We start from the raw sequence: 7459 nt of genomic DNA, 5'->3' as shown, positions 1-7459 counted from the left end.
TACATTTTGAACACTGTGACTGTGGTTACTTTCTCAACTCCTCCACGAATTGTACAAATCAGCTCTTAGGAAGGATTACTTTTGCAAGTGGGTCATCTCAATCATTTTGCATTTATTCTCAGTTTGCTATTCCTGGAGCATGTACCAAGGGTCAAGTTAAGTGCTTTCCTTACATTATTCAGTATAATCCTTATGACACCCTTTCAAATTGATACTTTTATTTCCCCATTTTACGATTAACTTACTCTAGGACAGAGAGTTGGGTGGTGATAGAGTTGGACATCAAACACAGATCTGAGTCCAGAAGAACAAGCTCTTACAAACTCCTTCCTCAGCTCAGAGGATGATGTAATTCTGATCTTACCCCCAATCCCAGGTACCTGTCTGTAACTCCCTGTGCTTTTACTATCAACTGGTTGCCTAGTTTTGGCAGAAAAACTGTACTAGGCTGCGTGGGGTGAGATAAAGCAAAATACAAGAAATGGCGAGCTTTTAATCTAGTTAAGATCTAGTTAAGCAGTTGTTTTCAACTTAAGACACACACTAGAATCATCTGTGGAACTTTAACAAATACTGATGACAGAAATCCTGATTTATTTGGTCTAGGGGGAGGCCTGGGCATCAGAATTTTAAAAACTCCTCAGGTGATTCTAAGGTGCAGCCAACATGGACAACCACCTAGTGTGATTTGAAAACACTCATAAAAATAACATCAAAACCACTACAATGTACAAAATGATATATTCTGAAATGTATTTACCTTACCTCATTCCACAAGGATGTGGCTAAAAAAAATTATTCGGTACAGAATGAATTCCATTGAGGGGCACAGAGTTCCAGGTACTTGTCAAATAGGCCGCCAGATGGGCTAGGACACGTGAGGTCAGCATAGAAATAATTCAGGTACATTTTATTTCTCTGCAAGGCAGCGTCGTCAGATTTTAGGAGAAATAGTTCTTAGAAAACGGTGATTGGTCCAGGTACTGTTTCTAGGTGGTTGATTGGTCCAAAAACTGTTTCCAGGGAGTTGATTGGTCTGGAAGCTGTCTCCAGGCTGTCTAGCCGCTAGATTGCCTTGTCTCCAAGGGTTACTCAAGCTACAAAGTGATAACGGGTCTCAGAAGCTTGTATGGAATGATATTTTTTTTCCCATTACAGAGGCTTATTGAAGAAAATACAAGTATTTGAAGGATGACTCATAGGCACATTGCACATTTCTTTGCTCCAACTTCCCTAAGGGTTATGAATTGCTCACAAAGGAGAAGCTCCCTAAATGGCATTTTCACAAGTAGTGGAGGGGCTAGAGCCATGCCATGAAAAATTTCCAGCCATTAAAAGGGCAGCATTAAACTATTCAGTGCAGTTCAACTGTTGGAATATTTCCTGACTTTTCTTTCTCCTTCTCAAGAGCAGAAGAAGCTGCTGTCAGTTTAATAACAGTAGGGAAAAACAAGATAGTGTATAAAACGATGATGTAATAACAAAGAAAACTGAGAAAAAGGGTAAAATCACTGCAATTCTATAATCTTAATATTCAACTATTTTCATTTTCGCATATTTTAATTCTAACCCACGACCAATATTATTTGGATGATAACATATGTAAAATTTAAGGTTTGACTATCTAATCATATTTTTTAAATGGTGCTATCCGTTTCTTTCTTTTATTTTAGGCTGTGCCTTGCGGTACGCAGGACCTTAGTTCCCTGACCAGGGATTGAACCCGTGCCCCTGCAGTGGAAACGCAGCGCCTTAACCACTGGATTGCCGGGGAAGTCCCCAGTTTCTTTATTTTAGAGTGGCTTACCAAGTTCCTCTACAAGTATGATGTCAACATGATTTAGGAATAAATTAAAAATTTTTAGCTTTAGAGTCAATGAATATATATATATATTTTTTTGCGGTACGCGGGCCTCTCACTGTTGTGGCCTCTCCCATTGCGGAGCACAGGCTCCGGACGCGCAGGCTCAGCGGCCATGGCTCACAGGCCCAGCCGCTCCGCGGCATGTGGGATCTTCCCGGACCAGGGCACGAACCCGTGTCCCCTGCATCGGCAGGCGGACTCTCAACCACTGCGCCACCAGGGAAGCCCCAATGAATATTTTTGAGTGGTATACACACATTCTGTACATTTATTTTACATAATTATCTTATTTTAAAAATAACAATAGTAAGCATTTATGGAAGGCCACATTGTGGCAGGCTCTGTTCTAAGGACAGGAGATATAGAGGGAAAAAAACAAACAAAATTTTCTTACTCTAGTAGGACAACAAGATAGGCGATTACAACCCTGACCGACACAGAATGCTTCTGTGCTGCGTGTGGGTCACATATTAACACATTTAATTCTCTAAACAATCCTATGAAGTAGGTACTATCAGCAACTCCATTTTACAGGAGAGGAAACTAGTGCACAGAGAGGTTAAATAACTTGCCAAAGGTCACACAGTTAGTGAGCATTTGAGCTGGGATTTGTGGCACCACACACTGCATGCTCAACTGCTATGTTCTCCTGTCTCTGTAATTAGCTTATTTATACTTATTCGACTGATGCAAGGTATCACAAGTTTTCTTTTTCCTTTCTCAAATATTTTCAATTTTTACTTCAAATATTTAATATTTCTCTGTAAAGGTATTGGGTTAGTATTACAGCCGACACTTTCCAATTACAGGACACTTACTGTGTGCCTGGTACTTTACTTACCTGATGAAAATAAGGTGAATGTTTTGTCTGGTGTACTTGCAAAAATTTTCCTTCAAAATAAAATGGCAGGTAGATAATATCTATAACCTCAAATTAGGAAATGAGCTAATGAAGTAGGGGCCAACCTTCTCTGCACATTAGATTCATGTGAAGAAAATTTTAAACTATATGGACGCTTGGGTCCCACCTCCAGGAATTCTGATTCAATTGGTCTGGAGTGAGTTCAGCCCACTTCGCTAATATGTTAAAGTGGCAAAGTGATAGAATGTTTAAAAGCCAGACGTTTAAAATCATCATCATTATTAAAAGCACGGCTTTGAATCAGACTGACTTGGATTAAATCCCACATCCACTCATTAGCTGTGTGATCATGGGCAAGTTTGCGCAGGGGAGGAAAAAAATTCTCTACTCTCTTAGCGGCTCCAGCTGGGCCTGAGAATTAAACTGACACAAGAATAACAGGAAAAAAGTGTACACGTTTTTATCAGATTTTACATGTACATTCACAAGAGAATGACAACCCAAAGATGTGACCAGAGCAGGAAGCTTTTATACCTTTTAGACAAAGAAATGATAACTTTTGAAGAAATGACCAGACAAAGGGGTTTGGGCTGGCGCAGTAAGTCGTGGGGAAGCGACTAGGAGATACAAGAGGGGAAGTTGTGGAAGATAAGGGTTATTTCAATAAGCTTGTTTGTACAGACCAATTGTACATTTCAATGTCGATTCCCCGGCTCTGGGGACAAGGATGTTCTCTTCCTGGTACAGCAAGGGCAACTTCCTCCTAGGAAATTTTATGTTCTGTTTTCAGGTAGAAAAGGGTAGATCAGAGAGCCCTTCTCTCACACCTGCTGTTTCTCAAATGCCTTCGGCTCAAAATGATCAACATACCAAAGCAATATATTTTGGGGTGCCACATCCTGAACTCTTTAATTTCTAAATCTCTCTGCACTTCTCTTTCCTCATCTGTAAAGTGGAAGTAAACATTCACCTCGTAGAGCAGTTGTAAGAATTAAAGCGCACATGCGGGAATTCCCTGGCAGTCCAGCGGTTATGACTCTGCGCTTTCACTGTTGAGGGCACCGGCTCGATCCACTGGTTGGGGAGCTAAAGAGAGAGAGAGCACGAGGGAGTACGTGGATGACCATCATTTTCACAGTCCTGGCACAAAGTGTGTGCCTAATCGGTGGTTCCTCTCATCTGTTCATGCATTAATTCCCTCGGCAAATACTTGCCGAGCGCCCACCATGTTCCAGGCGTTGTTCCAGGTGCGGGGGAGGCAGCATTGAATAGAACAGACAAGGGGCTTGCCTTCTGAGCACTATTTTGAATTTTTTTTAGCATTAATAAAATGTGCTTAATCTCATGGTCCTTATATTACTCTATCCTGTACTAGGTCATCTGAACTTGGGGTCTCTTCCTTACCTGCCTCAGAGACCTCCCTTCATCAGTGGTCCCTGCTCCTCTCTACTGGCCCTTTGTCGTATTCATTTAAACATAAACACTTTTTTTTCATATTCAAAAAAAAAAAAAAATCCCCGAATCAGGGATTTTAGGCTTCAAGTTACCCAACAGTTTCTACTTTCGTCCTTGCATTTTTTTGCTTCACAGGTAAGTATAGATGTTGTCTGTGTGCACAGTCTCCACTCCCCAGGCTGGCTCCATCTGTTCTCGTTCACACTCCAGAGCACTGTGGTCAGGCTTCTGTCTCCATCACTCTACAGATATTACTCTCAACAAGGTCACTCCCTTCTTAAAACCTTTTGATGACTCCAGATTTTCCTCGGGACGAAGTCCAAACTCTTTAAAGTGGCATGCAGTCATTTGTAGCCTTCCCTCCCATCACTCCCTTTTCTGCCTGCACTCCTCTCCCCTGCCTGCTGCCCACTGCCCACACCCACACACACTGTGAGTTCCCACCCCACAGGACTGCTCGGAGTTCCCCAGAAGCATCATACTTCCACCTCTAGGCAGTGATGCTCTGAAGTGGTTTGTACCCGCTTGTGAGAGTTTGGTGTACATTTCTTCCCAATTATGTGTTTGGTGATGCCCTGTTGGTAGCCTAAAGTCGGCCATGGTGGGAGTATTTATATCAAGGAAATGGGCAAATTCTACAAACTAGGGCCTTCTTGCCTACCTCTAGAGAGATGGCTGTTAAATACCTACCACACACCATTGCTTCTAGGCCTGTGCACATATGTTCTCCCTTCCACCCCAGCTTGGATCAGCTTAAATGTCCCTTCCTTTTGGAAGCTTCTCCTGACTCTTCAAGATTGGGATAGAGGGACTTCCCTGGTGGCCCAGTGGTTAAGACTCTGCGCTCCCAACGCAGGGGGCCTGGGTTCGGTCCCTGGTCAGGGAACTAGATCCCGCATGCCACAACTAAGACCTTGTACAGCCAAATAAATAATTTTTTTTAAAAAAAGATTGAAAAAAAAAAAAGATTGGGATAGATACTTTTCTCTGTGATTCTATGGAAACGTGGGCAGCACCCTTCCCCCCTCCCCCTCCCCATGGCATGTATTGTACTGACTTTTTCTGTAACCTACACTGACCAAGTGAAGTCTTTGAGGTCAGGGAAGCCTTCAAGGTGTGGTCCTCCAGTCAGCAGCGTGATCATCACTGGGGGAGCTGGTTGGAAATGCAGACTCTCAGGCACACCCCTGACTGATTGAATCAGAAACTGCATTTTAACAAGATCTCCAGGCATTGAGTCCATTTAAATTTAAGGTGCACTGCCTTAGGGGCCATCTCATCATTTTTCAAATGCAAAAACAAAACATTAGGGGCCTTGTCTTATTCATTGCCATTGTTCTCCACCTGGGATAGTGTTTGGCACATAGCAAGATGCCACATCATATTTCGAAATGAAGCAGTACATGAGTAATTGAAATAATTAGCCCTCTCTATTAAACAAGAAGCTTTTTAGGGTTCAAGAATGTGTCTTCATCTTTGCATCCCCTAGATTTCCTCATACACGTCAGCATTCAGCAGAAAATGGATAGGATGAATGAACTAGGCTTGAGTGCACTTTTGCTGATCCTAAAACTAGGGCCCAATTTAAGATATTCATCCTAGAAGTGAGGCAATGACCTTTAAAGCTATGGGTCTGTAGAATCCAAACCTGGAGTCTTGAAATATGTCACCGGAAACTTAAGATTTTTCCTAGCCATCAACCTGCTGCAATGTTCTACTCTTATTTCCTCGTTTCTCCTAATACAGTGATGCCAAGCTTACCCCACCTCCTTCTTTCCTCTTCCTTTAGCTACAGCGTCCACACGCTACTTGCTCAGACTCACACGCACTTTGAACACGAGGTAGAGTAGGAGAGCTGTGCAGTGCAGTGGAAGGCACTTGGCGTTTAGTCAGGAGACACTGGCTGTGTTCCTGCCTGTCACAACCTTGCTGGAGCCTTCGTCTTTCCCTCTGCAACGGGGAAAATGCTATCTTTCCTATCTAATTCACCACGTTTTTGTAGGATCAAATGAGTTAACATAGGTGAAAGCGCTTTTATACATTGTAAAGCACTGCATAGAGTAGATGCAAAATCTCTCAGACAAATGGATCTCAAGCACACGTTATGGTTTAGTAACTCCCTAGCACGTGGAATATGCAAGGAGATAAAAGAATGTTCCAGTATGGAAGGGTATAGAAATCTAGAGGTTATTTATTTGGGGAACAGGATGCCTTACCTGTGTCCAGGCATGTAATTAGATAAAGATTATGTTTTTGCATTGCAAAGACATAAAAATAAAACATTGGCTTCGTATCAGATGTCACCTAGGAAATCTGGAGTGATTCCATCTGAGATGCCAGGTGTGCTAGCAATCAGCAATAAAGAACAATTAATCTAAGAAGCAAATGATAAGGACATGTTGGTGGCCGATAGCTGGAAAAACAGTTTCATTCCCTAATAGGATCTGATAGGCTCCAACTAATCTAGGTGCAAAAAATATAGAGCAATACCAAGCAAGAGTTCCTTTCAAATAGACAGCTACCAGTGAATACTGCAAACTGCAAGCATTGTCCGCCCGTTTCTTAGTGTTGGGACATCCCTTGCAGATGTTAATAATTATCTGCCCACAATAGGAAGGCTCCATGGTGTGTTCTTTCAATCAGCAGCCCGGGCATCCCCTGGGGAGTTGGTCAGAAATGCAGACTCTCAGGGCCACCCCAGAGCTGTTGAATCAGAACCTGCATTTTAACAAGATCTCCAGGGATTGAGTGTATTTAAATTTAAGGCAGACTGCCTTAGGGACCATCTAATAATTTTTCAAATGGAAAAACAAAAAATCAGGACTTTAAGGGTAATTTTTTCCCCTCAAGGTCTAATAGGCATGGGAGGCAGAGCCTGGATTAGAAAGAAAAGTTTTCCGACTCTGTTGGCGGTTCCAGCATCGCTCACCACCTCACAGCCTGGTTCTTCAGCTTCTGGCTGTGGGGCTTAGGGCAAGTTACTGAACTTCTCTGAGTCTGTTTGCTCATCTATGAAATGGAGATGGTAGCAATGTCTACCTCACAGAGCTGTGAGGTTTAACACAAATTAGAAAATCTCTGAACATTTTGTCCAAGGCATAATTCACATGAAAAGGTTTATTATTCTCTAATGAAAAGGCAGACAATGTTCCACATAATTTAAACAGTAGAAGTAAATTTTTTATGGCACACAGAAGGAGATTGTTATTTATATCTCTGAAAATCTTCATGCCTTGACAGTAATGTTTGGAAAACAGTTATTTTTCCTTTTAATCTTT

This window comes from Monodon monoceros, unplaced genomic scaffold (assembly GCF_005190385.1).
Source record: "Monodon monoceros isolate NGI ecotype Baffin Bay Population unplaced genomic scaffold, NGI_Narwhal_1 Super_Scaffold_15, whole genome shotgun sequence".
Lineage (NCBI taxonomy): Eukaryota > Metazoa > Chordata > Mammalia > Artiodactyla > Monodontidae > Monodon > Monodon monoceros.
This window is presented reverse-complemented; position numbering follows the sequence as displayed.